The sequence below is a fragment of the Excalfactoria chinensis genome, chromosome 9 (assembly GCF_039878825.1).
Source record: "Excalfactoria chinensis isolate bCotChi1 chromosome 9, bCotChi1.hap2, whole genome shotgun sequence".
Taxonomy (NCBI): Eukaryota; Metazoa; Chordata; class Aves; order Galliformes; family Phasianidae; genus Excalfactoria; species Excalfactoria chinensis.
The window spans coordinates 13,479,655-13,496,060 of record NC_092833.1 but is presented as its reverse complement, the minus strand read 5'-3'; positions in this window follow the sequence as shown (position 1 = coordinate 13,496,060).

Genomic DNA, 16,406 nt, shown 5'->3' with positions numbered 1-16,406 from the left:
ACAACGGATTCTGTTGCCAGCACCCAATGGGAACATATGTTTGGTCATAAAGACACAGACTTGCTGCTTTGTTCAATAGGAGATTAATGTTGTGATGCATATACCTTAAATAAAACATCAGTCTATGAGCTCATGTAACCATGGAGATAAGTAATTTATATATGTGGAAACTCGTTGGGTTCGCTGAGACCTAATCTACAAATTTTATTAAGAAATAGATCTTTTCCGACCTTAATACTAATGAATGTTTTCATAAATAGCATTTTATTGCTAACTGAAAATTATTGGCCTAATTTTCTGAAAACATGGACCCCCCAAAAACCTGCTTTATTCTTACAGTCAAGTGTAGTGCAGAACCCATGAAAATCTGGCTCAGTATTTAATGCACTAATAGTCTCAAATCTCATTAGTAACACAGCATTAAAAATAATATGTTTATTTATTTATAATGTTGGTATGGCAGATTCTAATTACACTGTATTTATACTTTTTCTTCTAATTGCAGTAAGGTATGAGCAGTACGACCACACACTGATAGAAGTGCTAATTATTTCTATTTGTGTATTTACACTTTGCTTTTACACGCTAGCATGATTTAGGCGTCTTTAGGGAAGGCACATAAAGGAGGTGTTTGAGGTGCTTTGTGTACTATAATGAATAACAAACTTGAGCAACGCATAACCCAAAATTAATTTTAAAAAGCTGAAAGTTTTGTTAATGATGCGTATGAAGCATTTAATTAACAAGACTCAGTGTAGAAACCACAAGTCACAGTAACAAATAGAATGAGATTGTAGCTACCCTGAGCAGAATACTAACAGACCATTCTTCATGCTGCTGCACTCACACCACTTCTGTTCTCCTGTAATCTGTCAGCAAGTACCAGCCTGGAGACTGTCAGCAGAATGAAGAATTTGTCTGGACACCTATTTGGTTTTCTAGCAGAGGAGATTTTGATTGGTTGCAGGGAGGTTGCTTTTGGTGTATGTGTAACACTATTTTCCAAATGGAAATGCCTTATGCATTAAGGGTCTTCTGCTATAGAGAAAATGAAATGAGAAGAAAGTGGAGAGATACACTTTCTAAGACTCCAAAGAACTTGTGCATTTCAATGGCCAAATAGACAAAGCTTTTAAATTTTACTGAGTTTGGGCTTTGTCATGCTTCTGCTGAAGTGAAGCCAAACTTCCTTTTGACTCCACTGAAACAGAATGCATGGATAAAGTCCTTGTCTCTTTAAGCGCTGCAGGTATAAATCAACTTTTATTATTAAGCAGAAAAAAAAAAAAAGATGAGAGATATGGAAGCATGCATCTTCACTGGAATGACCTTGATAGTAGTGCAGCATAAGGGTATCAGGTTGATTATGGGATTCTCAAAGTTTCAGTGTGAAAGTCCACAGCCCCAGGATAACCAGCTGTAGTGTTTGACTCTCCTGCTGTGTGGAAGTTTTTACTACTGACTTCACTTAAATAGGTGTTACTGAAATTTATACCCGTTTCTCTTCTTGTCTTAGCCAAGTAGATGCGGAGATGTTTTCCTTGTAGCTGCTTTGTACATGTTTGAAAAAAACATTGCACCTTCCTCAGCTTCTTTTTCTCTTCACTAAGCAATCTCAGTTTTTGTCATATAGATTGGCTTTTCTGTACCTTGGTTATCTCTCTTGTTACTTTAGTTGATTAAGCTCTGCTGAACCAGAATTTTGCCATTGCACTTACTAGCCTGCAACCTCCTTTCTCAAAACCGCTTATCAAGTCTTTTACGAATTCTGATCACATACTTGTCTTGTTCTCACAAGCTTTTATAGCTTCGTACTGCATTTAACAAATATGCTTTCTATTCATTTAGCTATCATTTATCAAAATACCAAATTATGCATCATTCTATGGAATGCCACTTGGGAAACCCCTCTAGTTTGAAGTGAATCATCAGTAACTGCTTTCTGAGTTGAATTATGCAGCTATCTAACAGTGACTTCATGTAGATCATGGTTTTCTCAGCTGCTTATGACAATTTCATAAAGTTCTCATTGGAAATACCCAACCTTTTTATCCAATTTGTAGTGCCTGTTACCCTGTACAGGGATAATCTGAGCTGCTGCTGATTCATCCTCCTACTGTACTTAAATTGTTTGATCAATTATTTTAGCATTCTTGCTGCTATTGGAGGTAGGCTTTCATTCTTACCTTAAACTAATTGATGAAAATCTAGTTTACATGGTTTAATGTTGCAAAAAATGTTGATATAGTGCTGCTACATAAAGCATGTGAGATGTTAAATGATAGAATGATTTGTGGTTTTTTTTTATGATTATTCCTTCATGAGAAAAAAAAAAATGCTTTTCAGATCTCAAAGTGAAATTTCTTGCTCTTTAATTGGGTGATGTCCACTTGTGGTTACTGCTAATATAGACAAAATATTCTTCTTAGTATATTGGCTACTCCTCTATTTGTTGCACTCAGCAAACCTTAAGAATTTACTGGACTCAGTGAAGCATCCAATTAAGGAATGACTCCATGCAGTTCTATGAGGGGTTTCCTGGCAGGGAAATATCCAGTGTTGCTTCTAAATTCTGTGTAGCCTGCATGAAAATAACACTTGAATACTTTGTGTCACAGATGTTCTTCATTAGGAAAGAAATGGCATACCTGAGTAGAAAGATTTTAGTTGAAGTATGAATATTCTTAACCCCTGCAGAGATATTGGAATATGGAGAAGTTACAGAACTAAAACACTTATCACTCGTGAATTACTTTTAAACTATTGATTTAAAAGCATCCTGGGAATAAGTGCTGTTATCTGCATTTGGTCCAGGTGGAACTAGAGTTTGGGAAATAACTCCTAGATCTTCACTAACTCTGGAGGTTGTTAAACTGCGGCTCTACAGATTGTGACGTTTTGTGATCAGTGTTTCCAGAAGCAATCATGAGGGAGATTTCAAGGAACCCTTTAAGGATGTCTGTGGACTGTTTATGTTGTTTTTCATTAATTGCTACAGCACTGGGGAAGCAAATACTGTGCCAGAATTTTAAATGGGATGGCTTAGTAATTACAGGCCTTTCAGCCTGGTGCCAATCCCTGGCAAAATAATGGAAGATTGATATGGGACAGTATTAGTGAAGTAATAATCAGGAATAATGTAATTTATGGCAGTTCTCATTGGTTTATGGAAAGTATAGCTTGCCAGACTAACTCAATAACTTCCTTTTGACATATGATGTTTGGTCAATAAATGTTGTAGTGCTGATGTAATGCATTTATTTGGACATTTATCATGGTAACACACAACCTTTGATTAAGAAATGAGAATTCAGATGGGCAACACATTAAAGGGGCTTAAAATTGCTTTTCTGTTAGTCTTAATATGGAAAGTGGGAATCATTATCTAATGGGATCCCATAGGAATTGTTGGGCCTTGCTCTGTTTCTCATTTCTTTCAAGGAGCTGAAAAACACTGATGGCAAATACACATAGATGGCATAGTGTTTTGAGTTTGGAAGTAAAAGTAACTTATGAAAGAATCCATAATGCCATATGAATTAGTAAAACAACAACAAAAACCAACAAAAAAGCATATTTATGAAAAAATAATTTGGCTTTTGCAGGATGAGTAATACTTTGTCTGGAGAAACAGTGCAAAAAGAAAGTATTTAGGAGATCACAGTAGATAATTGGTTGAATGTAAGATTTCCCTGTCATGTAGTGGCCAGGGGCCTAAAGGTATTAAATGAGGAACTTCAATCAGGAATCATGAATTTATGTTACTTTGGTGTCAGTAGTGTTGAATATCTGAGCATGTGCCAAGATCCAGATTCATGTTTCAGATAGGAATGAAGAGTTAGTGAAGGCTTAGATGATGGCTGGTGGACAGCCTGGGCATGCTGTGTAGATATATATCCGTGGCTTGAACCTGTTTAGCTTAATAAAAAATGATTTGTCCCAGTCTGTAACTATGTAGGATACAGAGTGGGGAAGTAGAACACTTTTCAGTATAGCAAATACACAAAGATGGAATGGTGGAAAATTGAAATTAGACAATAGTAGAGTCTAGGTGCGCGTTCTCACACTGAAAGTAATAAACCACAGACATTACTTTAATTACTTTTAAGTGATTGTTGTGGATTCTCTGTCTAGACTTTTAAAGATCATGTTTCCTTGATGGGTTTTTTGTTTGTTTGTTTGTTTCTGCTTCTCACTTTGTTTGTTTTTTGAAAAATGTGTCTAGGTCCAGTCAAAATTGATTTGGAGTGTTCCTATAGTTATAATATATTAGGACGACCAACTGATCATTGTAATTACTCTTCTTGTGATCTCTAAATTGATTTATCAAGGCTACATGGTACAATACTGGCAAAAGTTAGGCTAGTACCTGCTTTTACTGTTTCCCAGCATGCTGTGTTATCCCTAAATACCACACATCTTCCAACAAAGTAAGAGAAAGTTTGGGATTTCTTAAGTGTTTCTTTAACATGTATGTGTTTGTGTGTGTGTGAATCCTGCTTTCAAGCTCAGCATGAGAGGTTAAAGGAAGCTTCTTTTCCTATCTGTACACCTTGCCCAGAAGCAGTTACAAGGCTGTATTTTTTGTTGCCTTAAGTGCAGCAGCACTGAGACCCAGTGTATGGCAATCCTAAACATCATTTCTTTCCCTCTGGGCAGTTGATGTCACTCTGGGAGGGCTCTTTAGGGAAGTCAGGGCTTATCTCCTGCACCCCTCCAATATCAGTTGGAGAATGTGCTTTCCTCAGTGCCCTTAGAGCCATCAAACCTTTCTTCATTGCATCTTTTGGCCTTCCTGTGCTGCACTGATTCCAAAACTTATTACTTTTTTCTGCTGAGTGGTAAGTTCATGTTTCAGGTGCTGAATTTATGTAATGAGTTCCTTATTATTTTTATTAGAAGAATATTTTTATTATTTTCTTGGGTTATTTATTTATTTATTTATTTATTTATTTATTTATTTATTTATTTCTTGTCTGAAGCAATCCAAAGCATCTCATCTGTGCCAGTTAAAAATTCCATATTGCACAGATCAAGAACAGGTTGCTGACACAATGTTAATTGATGCCACAGGAAGGGAAGCAGGTAGAATCATAGAATTGTTAAGGTTGGAAAAGACCTCTAAGATCACCAAGTCCAACCCCAACCCATCCCCACCATGACCACTGACTGCATCCCTCAGTGCCACACCTCCACAATTCTTGAGTGCCTCCAGGGATGGTGACTCCACCACTCCCTGGGCAGACTGTTACCCATAAGGAAAGGCTGTTCTGGACCATGATTCTGTGGGATCCTGAGCACATGTCTGTCTCTGCAGCTCAGTGGGCCAAATCCCTATGACCTCGCCTATGTGCGTGAATATGAGGGGTGCTCTTAAATTTTTCAGTGTCACGAGTAGTGTGAGTGTAGCAGTTCCAGCTCATCTTTTCTCCTGCTGTCATAGAAATGCCTACACATGATTAATAGCAAGGAAGTAATTTTTAAATAGACCGGACACTGTGAGACTCATCATTCAAGGCTATTCCACCACAATCAAGTTCTCCTGAATCTTCCAGTTTTCTGCCATTCCCAAATTACCCATAAAAAAGCATGTTTGTATTTGTTTTGACTCCACGTAGGGGAAAAAGCATTTTATCATAACTTCTCTGCAGCTGTAAATGAAATAGCTATCTTGCATTTTCGGGATGTGTTGATGGTCACAGATAAAAAATGACTGAAGTCCTTACATGTATATGCATTCTCAATTATCAGCAACGATTGTGTTTAACATGCTGAGACAGGAAAATAATTATGTCTTATGCTAATGTGGGAAATATCTTGGTTTTAACACCAGTGAAAACAAGTGATGACAGAGCATGACTGGGCTCTGAACTCTGTCTTTTGACAAACTGATAGACTGAAAGCTGACTTTGTCAGTGTCAGGTAAACCAAGTTTATTTTAGAGTCTCTTTCATCACCATGTGATAGTGTAGGGCTTTAATGGGAAGCAAATGCACAAAGGAACAAAAAACCTTGGAAAAATGTGCTGGCTTTGGCTTTGGGATGATGTAACTTACTCTATTTCCATTGCCAGAAACAGAATAAAAGCATTGGATTCTGAAGAGATGATTTTCAATGTCAACATGAGTAGTGCAGAGTGCAGAAAGTCATCATTTGTTGTGGGGAGATTTTTTTGTGAGATCTTTCTGGTGCTTTTGCAAATCTCATCTGGAAAATGTAAAAGCCTACTCACTTCTTTTTCAGACAACCCTATAAAAATTATGTTGTAAAGTTGTGCAAGAGAATGAACATAAAAGAAAGCTTTAACAGGAGAATACTTCAAAAGGTTTTATTCCTAACCCCTGTTACATTACAATTTTTCACTATTCCCTTTCTGCTCACCTTAAGGTGAGTTGTTGATTTGCTGTAATGATGTCTTTGCATCATTTTCAAAAAGAAGCACTTCCTCACTTTGTCAGAAAATGTTCTCTGGTCATATAAACACAGGACCTGGTTTAGGAACTTATGTCTTGTAATCTGGCTGTAGCACTGATCCTCTAAAATTGTCACTATCTCAGTCTGGCTAGTTCTGCTTTCTCTGTTGCACACTGAGGCAGCAGGGCATGCGTGCTATTAGCTGTACATGCCACAGGGCCAGCATTGGCTGATCCAGGCTGTTACTGGCAATTCAGCTAAATGGGGGATTTCAGATTCAGAAAGTAGCATGAGCAGATGTGGTTAGAGAAAAAGTAGTGAACAACAATCACATATAAATAGACAGAGTGTTATAAATACAAACATACCATTGCGCCACGCTTACTTTCATCATGATAGACAACCTTTCATTGCTACAGTACATACACAACAATAATAGCTGCAAATCCCAAAGCAGATCCTCAGCAGAGATAAATTCTCAAAGCTCCATGACAACAAAGTTGTGATGACTTACACCTGCCAAAGGCCTGCTCTTACTGAACAACTCCACCCAATTCAGGTAGAATTCATCTTGTTGCAGAGGGATATTTACATCCTGTGTTTTAGGCTTAGGCAGTAAATCCTAAGTGAAGGACTTGGAAGGCAAAATAGGTCTTGTGCTGCTTTGCTGTGCTGTATTTCACCTGCTGTGTTGCAGCAATGTTAAGATGAATGATTTGGCCTCTGAAGGATTACTAATAGGGAAGGCTTTGCTAACTAATGTGAAAGACGGCTGATATCCCTTGAGATTCTGTAATTAAGACACAGCAGATGTTGAGACTTTCCTCCAGAAAGAAGCAGTGATTAAGATATCACGTGTAGTAGGTATATGCATTTGCTTAGATATAAGGATGAGCGCAGGGAGCTTCACAAGACATATGTAGCACATGCTGGAAGATTTGGTTAGACAAGGTCACAGCAAAATAGTGAACTTGGGGAATGTCTGGCTGAAGAGATGCAAAAGCATTGCTTGTTTTGGAAGCTGGAGGGCATGTAGAACATTTGGGGAAAAAAAAAATAGTCGTCTAAGCCCAAGGTAGAGAACCCACTAATTTTGTCATACATTCATGTTTACTCACTGTGCTTGGGTTGCTTATCAACATGCTTTACACTGTAACCAAACCCATAGATGGAAACACCTTGGAGAACAGTTTGGGTCCCGTCTTTCTCCCCATTGCTTTCCTTCTCTGAAGTATGGAGTGATTTGCAGCAAAATCTGCATTACTGCTTGACTGCTGTTCCTGTTTGCCAGGGATACCTTGCTTGGTGTGTATCTGCTCCTTGTGACACACAAGGCAACTCGTTCTGAAATGCTGTAAATCCTTCCAACAGCTGATTCAGGGATTCTGATGTTCCAGCCTCTTCATAAATCAAAGCAAGCAAATTGCTGCTCAAGCACTGCTCATGCAAAAAATGAGTCAAGCTAGATTTCACTTTCTGGTTTTTCTGTTAAGGATTCAGAAAACAGACTTAGACTTTATGATATTGAGTTTGCTCCAGGGATGGGTAAAGAGGTGTTAATATGTACAATTAAAACTTCACGGTTCTTTTTGTGATAACAGATTGTGCTATCACCCTACAAAAACTGTGAAGGGAGTTAATGGTAACCAAAGCATATACTGTACCTGCATCTCACCCTTCTTGCATTACTGGCGTGTTAGCTCTGTTGTCTTCCAATTTATATAATTGCTTTCTGCCCACCTTAATTCCGGCTCCTTCCCATTCACTCAGCACTCCCAGGGATTCCCTTGCTTATCCTTTATTGCTGTTCCAACCTGTTGGGCCTTTACTGTGAGCTGTCAAGCTATGAAACACTACTCATGATTCCTATGTGCAATCTACATGTTAATTTTCACAGCATTTCCTTCTGGCAAGAAGTAGCATAGGAGTTATTCTTCTCCAGTGAGGCTATATAATTTCAGATGCAAATGTGAAGAACTAAGGAAGAGAAGCCAATTTTTTAGCGAGTTCTGTTGCCATAGTATTCTTTTATATGTGTTTGGTTGTAAATAAAAGCAAATGTGTTCTGACATCAAAAAATCTACAGCTGAAAAATATGTACAGTCCTTGCAAAGTGTGATCTGCAGTTCTGTAAAGGTCCCATTTCAGCTAATTAGCACAGCTTTCCATTTCTGTAATGTGTTGGTTTGTGATTGTTTTGCTTTTTGTTCCTATAAGCACTGCAAAACGTATATATTAATGAAATTAGACTGCAAACATGATGAGATGGGTTATGGTCATCATCATCATTTGGCAGTGTTATGTGTGTAAGAGGAAAGTTAGATGTGTCAAACTTTGAAGTACTGACAACTCCAAACGTGACGGGTTCATTGTCATTTCTGTAAAGCAGTGTTCTCAAAATATGATCCGCAGTTGCCAGAGGAAGTCAGAGAAGTGTTTATGTTCGCATAGAAATGAGTAAACATTTTAGGTATTGCTGATGCCTTCTTTAGGTCAGTAATCACTTCCTGCAACCGGTAATTACCACCAGTTCTCAATTGGACATCCTGTAGGAATTGGGCTGTTACTAGAAATAAAAGATAATTAGCTGCTTCCTGGTTACTGTAAACACAATAACAGAGACAGGTTGAATCTAGACGGTTACCTCCCGAGGCCTTCTTTTGCTCATCTCTTGTGTTTAGATTAGCATAATGGGTTTCTAATCTATAGCTAAGTCTTCTGAGCTAGAGGGAAATGGTTCTGGTTTTGTCATGTCCCTGAATACAAAGCTTGCCAGAAGAAGCACACGTCAAACCAAAGTTACTTCTCTTGGTTCAATTAAGAACCTAACAGAAGTTTAACAGAGATGAGCTTCAGATTCAAGTTAGTTTGTTTGTTCCTCCTCATTGTGTTAATACGCTAAGTTAGTCATACATCTCATGTTACCTCTTAGCTAAAAAAGGAGTAGACAACTGAGGAGCCTATATCCTGTCTTCCAGAAGATAGACATTTCTTCCAGCCTTGGAGCATGGCCTTGAACAAGCCAAAACAATCATACTGTTCCTTCTCACAGCTGGGCTACTCCCTCTCTCTATATTTTTCCCCCTTATTTCATCTTTATTTGTTGTGCTAGCATACTGCAGAAAATTCCCATTTTCAAGGGGTTCTACCACAGGGTGTTCCAGTGCACTGCTAGAGTCACAGGGCAAGGCTGACACTGAGCAGCATGTGGTCATTGTTGGAGAATAATTAGGGAAATACAGTATAGGGATTCTGTAAGTCAGTGATGGAGCAGCATGTAGAACAGTGCAGCTTAACGACTATATGAAGAGAGCATGAGGATCACAAACGGTGGCTTTAGAAAGAATTCTTCTTTAGAAGGAAAAAGGGCACAACTGCATGATACCTAGAAGTAAATGGTTTATAGAAGATTAGTAGCTTTCCTTCCTCCTTGACATAGTAGCATGTTTCACAAATTTCCTTTCTCTTTCTGCCTTTCTGAAGATAACCATCTTAGCTTTCACCTGTATTAACAGGCTCAGACTGCCTCAGAAGGCCCAATGCGTGCTGAATTTTCTTGCTTATAACTTTTATTCAGCTTTAAGGTTCACTTCTATTTCAGATATGAAGAAAGACTCACATGCCTGAATGCTTGTGTAGTTTTTCCATCTATTCTGGTTGATTTGATAAGAGAAAAACAAGCTACCTCTGCTTATCATTTTAAGTAATCATGGCTATAACAGTATTTAACAAGAATCACTTGTTTTACTGTTTTTAGTGTTGAAAAATTTGAGCATGTACTAAACTATGAAAATTGTTTCATATTTACTGTTTTGTCAGTAGTGTAACATCTTTGGGAAGTTACAAAACTCAGGCCTGAAATGCTTACATAAGTGACAAGAGCATTCAGAAGCCTGGTAATGGTTTTACCTTCTGTTGTCACAAGCTGAACTGGTTGTTAGCTGGTGTAAAAAAAAAAAGATGAGAAAGCAGTTAAATTCTGCATCTTTGTGTCTTTTTCAGGCATTTCATTGATGCATCAGGGAATAGCAGAAAAGGTTGCCTGGCTTTGTAGAATCTCTGGGTACAGGACATGGATTGAAAGGAGTTGTATTCATAGACCTAGAAGTTATACTTACAGACCAGTAGTTCCTTTAAGCCAGCTCCCCAGTATGTAGCAGTGAATTTTACCCAAAAGAACAGAAAAAGTTTTTTATGATTTGTAGCAGAGCTTCGTGTCACGGGCACTTCTGAAGTGAACTTATCTATCCAAGTTTCACTGAACTACTGTAAGGACAGATCAACACTGAAACACATGAGCACACCATAGAAGCATAGCAAATTGTGTTATAAGCACCAGCTCCACTGTCTTGAAGGAATGGAAATACTGGAAAGGCAACAGATTGGGAGTTTACAGTAACAAATGAGACCTTAGTGTCCTAGGTTCATCTGGTCAGCAGTGGACTGGGTTGATTGGTTAACATTTCTACTGATTGTTCCATGATTTAAAATTCAAGAGGGTTTCAAACTAAAAAATTCCACATCTTTTTGATCATAAATCATTAACTTTTCTGGGCAGAGACCTGGAACATTTTCTGTTTTGTGAAGAACGAGGAACACATGGCACTTGGTAAATAATAAATGATAAAAATAAAGCATGAGGAGCACTGCTGTAAAAAGAGAACAAGAAAAGCATTGAGAAATATCAACAGTAGAACGAGGATTACCTAACAAGAGCTGTCATCCATTATTTGTCATTCAACTTTACAATTTTAATATCTAAAGGAAGAGCTGTTGCAAACTTAGTTTTAATAAAATGTAAAAATATGGTAAGAGCTGGCAAAAGCTAGAAACACTTAGAAAGAAGGGAATAGGGAAAAAAGGGGAGGGGAAAGTAAAGTGAAGTTTGAAGGAAAGAAGAAAATTAAGAGTTCTGCCTGCTTGCAGTCTGTCAGCAAAATTAATGAATTTCTCAGGGATATAAGAGTTTGTATGTTCTATGGTGATCTTATGCATGAAGGTATGTAACTGACATGAAACATTTCTCCTTTTACTCTTGTTTTGATGAAATGCATTTCACTGATTTAATGCATTCAGTAAACATGAAGTTGGCTTGAGTTCTCAGTAATAAATATTCCCATTAGGATTTTAAGGTTTGTTGATCCTAAGGTTGCATGCAAGTGAGAGGAAATTCATATGAACAGTTCAAATGGTTTTGATAAGTAGTATTGTAATTATGTTTTCTATTATTTTAGTAACTAAGAAATGCTCATGAAATCTTCTCCAACAGATCATCCTTAAGTCAGGGCAGAATCATGAGAAATTCCTAAAGGTTAAAGCTGTATTCATAATGAAAGCGTGCGACTCTGAAATTTAGTTGCCAAATGAAACCCTTTTTGTGTTTTGAGAAATTTCTCTTTTTTTTTTCATCACAAAAATCAAAGTTCCCCATGGAACTGAAATCTTTTATTTCAACTTCAAAATGAAATTCAGAGGCTCCTATTTTGAAGCTTTCAGGTTTTTTCCTGTGAATATTTCATATAACCAAAGGATGGACCTGATTCTGCCATTGTATACCAAATGCACCACTCTTTGAGTAGTCAACCCCTTTGTTCTTGTCACACTGCTGTATAATACTGTAGGTAATAAATATTTTCAAGATCACATCATAGTGCTGTCAGGAGAAAAAGAAGGTACTTAGATAATATCTTCAGTATGGTGAATCTGCCTTTCTTCCTCCCAGTCCAGCCCTCAGTTCCATCCTGTGAGTGGTCCCAGGCAGCACAGAGCTGCACAGACACATTTATGGTAGACTTTCTTGTGCCACTCCCGTGTCTTCACTGCTTATTTTTCTGTGTTTTAGAAGAATAACACACCAGCTCTTAATAGTATGAATCTGGCTGCCTGCTCCATCAGTAACGTCTAATCTATCTGTCTTAGTTATCTCAAGTGTTCTCTGCATGCATCCTTTTATTTACCATTTTCTGCAACAGAAAGAAATTTCTAGCAGTGCACATTTTATTGTTCTGCTACATCCAGCTAGCACTTCATATATTTATCTTCAAGGGCTGGTGACACATATATTCCATGTATAGCAGGATGACATCTCTGGATGTAAATCTGTCTATCATCTATATACGCACAGAGAAGAGGAAAGAAAGGGTGAAGGAAAGAAGACAAAGAAAATGATTGGCACTGGAAACAATTACATTTTTCTGTCAAACTGTGGCACATTATTTTTAGGCAAATGTACTCTATAAATCTTGACAGGGAATATGTCAGCAGCATTTTCCATCATTGTTTGGTGCTCCCAAAGTGATCCATGCTGCAGATACCCCATAGCATCTGATGCTTTTGAAAGCTTCTGACAGTGGAGTGTTGCTCTTTTTTTCTCTGGGTTCCCTATACAAGTTCCTGTACAAAAGCTGTAACAATGTTGCCAATACACATACTGTATTATTTTTCCTCTTAGAAGACCACACCAGTGATCGAGATCTGCTTTGTTTCATTCAAAGTGCTTCCAGGTAATGGCTTTACTCATAGTGACAGGCAATTGCACTGATCCAGAAATAATTTTCAGCACTGTAAAATGTTTGCAACAATTAGCAGGAGTCTGCAGAACTCTTCACTGAAGATAAGAATGAGAAAGAGCAGAGCTGGTTAATGGAGCAGTGCTTGCAGAGTGATAAAGGAGGCCATCAACCTATAGAGGAATAGAAATTGGTGTTCCGCATTCCTTCAGTGGCATCACATTTTAGAGTGGAGGCAGATATCTTTCCATCAGATTATCTTTAATACTCCAGGGCAGAATTTTTCTTCTGTTCTTACTGCCCTTGAAATGTTTGGTCTTGAGATGTCACTGTCTCCCACCTGGAGGGAGCATTCAGCTCCCTAAATGTGCTGTTGCCATTTGACAGAATAGTGCTCAATCACACTGTTCATAGGTATATGATGGCAACTGTTAGAGATGTGAGTATGGTTGATTTTGGTGATGAGGTGCGAGGCTGCCTTACTTCTGTTTCTTCTGGTTTTGTTCTACAAGGGGTGAGTCCCAGTGGGTACACAGCTCAGTGGCCGTGTCCCCCAGCTTGCCATGGTAGAGTGATAATTGGCCTGCTAAGGAAATGAGCAATAAAAGTTAGGAAAAAAAGCAAATTAATTAAAATTGATATGTGACTTTGGTACAGTTCTAGCCAAAAGACCAAAAATTAATTACATGGGTACTTACTAAGGTTCTTATATTCCTCTTTTTTTTACACTTCAGCAGCATAGAAATCAGATATGAAGTAGATGCTAAAGTAATGAAGATTAAAGCCAATTGCTTTCAGTTGATCTAGTTTTGCGTTGCATAGAAGAGCAGATCTTTGAGGGTTTCTTATGAAGTTAGACAGGGGAAGGGGAATCAGATGAGACTCCAAGATTTCCAGAATCTCAGACCTTTAAGGCTTCCTACATGTTCTTCTGAGAAGTATGAATGTGTAGAGGTGCTTTCTAAAAGCAAATGTCTGAAGATATTTGTGCATTTGAATTAGAACTTGTTTGGTTAAACAACTTAAAAGTTAGAATGGTTGTTCAGATCAAAACTAAGAAAGTTTCAGAAGAGGGAATGTCACTAAGGGGAGAACCTGCCCTGAGATTTGTGCAAAACCAAATTGAATTGACAGCTAAATGCAGTTAAAATGGATGACATCTTCTGGCTCCAGTGGGTCTTCACTTAGACAAGTTCTGAACAGTCCTCAGTTATTAGAGTTTTCAAGAGAAAAAATAAGTGCCGAGTATTATAAATTTCTGTACAGTATTGCAGGCATTATTTTCCATAATTCTGAATCTGAATCTCTTTTCATATATAGAAAAGCTTTGCAGGAGACAGTAGTAATGACATACCGTACACACATACCTTCTTAATGTATGCCAATTATTTTGGAAATTGCACAGAGCAACTGCAATCTCACAAAAACCTGTAAATTAAAATGGAAGAAAATTACTTTAAGACTGCCTTGTTCCTCATGCATTTATCTTTCTACCAGATGAGAAAATAAAGCAAAAAGAAACTCATAGAAGCCTGAGGCATCAGTACAACTTCTTATGATAGCAAATGATCTAACTGCTTATGAGATGCTATTTCTGAAAATCAATGGATAGTGACAATATCTTTTAAGAAGATTGCAGCATTTAATTTTAAGGTTTTTTATCTTCCTAAGGACCAAATCCCAGCTCTCAGTAAAATCACTGAGAATTTCGTTAATGCCTCTAATGAGAGCATGATCAAACCTCAAGAGCGTAGTTTGAAAACATATTAGCTTTTTGAGAGTCACTAAGAACCAAGTTCAAATTAGCTGCATCACACCGTGGAATCGCAATCTGTACTTGTTTTTGTACCTTTGTGTCTATGCATGCTGTGTATATAGAGGAGTATTTGATTCTAGAGAAAATTATGTTTTCAATGAGTACAATTGCACAGGTAACATCTTGATCAGCAAGGGGAGCTGGCTGGACAGTCAGTTAAGCTCTGTAATAGCTCTCTGTTGTCATTTTTAGAAAGCAGTTGTGCAGCAGCACAAGTTGTTATTTCTTTTACACTAAACTGTCATTTTAGAAGCTTTTGATGTGATGAATCTTGAGTTCATGGAAGGAGATATCCACATCCACCTTGAGTATCTGGATTCTGTTCCTGTGGCTTCGCTAGTTATGTATGGATAAAATAACCTAAAGTGCTACCAAATTCCAAGAATTCTTTGAATTACTCTTTAATTTGGAACCTCACCTGGTCTGAACAGAGACTTGACTGACTGAGAACTCCTTGACTTCATGGGCAGTGATGCATGGCTGTTCTTTCTTGGTGGGCATTTTGTCTTTTTAATTTCTGTGCTCCAATAAGGACATTAGAAGGCAGTGCTACGCAGTGCTCAGACTCAAGCCAAGAATAGCTTTTCTTCCAGTCAGTTGTGAGGAGCTAATCAAGGAAGCAATTGTCAGTGATGTCTAGATATTCAGTCTTGATATCCTGTCTATCACCCATTCTATGTTTAGACAGTGTTTCCTGCTCTCATAGTCTCTGAGGCCTTTCAGCTTGTCATGGTTGCTATCACCACCGTGGTTAGGTGAGCAGTAACACAATCTTAGTGATGTTCTTTTCGCGCTTAACCCTGAAATTTCAGTCCAAGGTCTGGACTGCCCAAGTAAGACAAGGATTTTTTTCTCTTTGAGCTTTCTTTAACATACAATACCATTCTTCCTTCTACTTGCTTTTCTTTTATTGTTTACAGTATCTTGCTAATTATCTTCTACAAGTTTCTCAAATTTTCCATATAAAGTTAGGCATTCTACTCCTAGAAATTTTCTCTTACACTTTTATTGAGTGCTTTCTATGCCACATTCAGAGATGCAGTGTTCCCATGACCTCACCCCAGAAGATGGAACACCCCAATCTATTCAGTTTCCTGGTTAAACCACTAAATTTTGCCATTTGAGCTTATTACGCTTCCTTATAAAATTATCATCTGTAAGGACCGTGACCCTCATGGCCTCTTCAGCATCACTTAGGGTCCTGTCTTGATGCATGCAGAGATGTCAAAGCTGAGCCCCAGCCCAGAGAGGCTTTCAGGGAGCACCTGTTAAGTGCAGAGCCTCACGAATGTATGCAGTTGTTTATGAAAAGAATTTTCATCTCCAAAAATGAAGGATCAGCTGAAGTCAGCCATGTAGTTCAGATCTTCTTAAGAAAGGAATGATTAACCGACAGTATTATAGGCTAAGTAAGGATGAGACTCTTTTCGAGCAGTGCATTATGCACTTTTATTTAGATTAAAAGTACTGAACTTTGACAATCAATTGGAAAAAACTTCTTGGTGAAGACAGTGTTGCTTGCAGCCATAGAGAAATCATACAGATATTTCTTTGTGCAAATTGCTGTAGAGCCAAGGCTCCAATTTCATGTTTACTTCACATGTACCTGCTATTATATAAGTAAGATCCTATTTTAAAAAGCCCCAGAACATTTTAATATGCAGTAC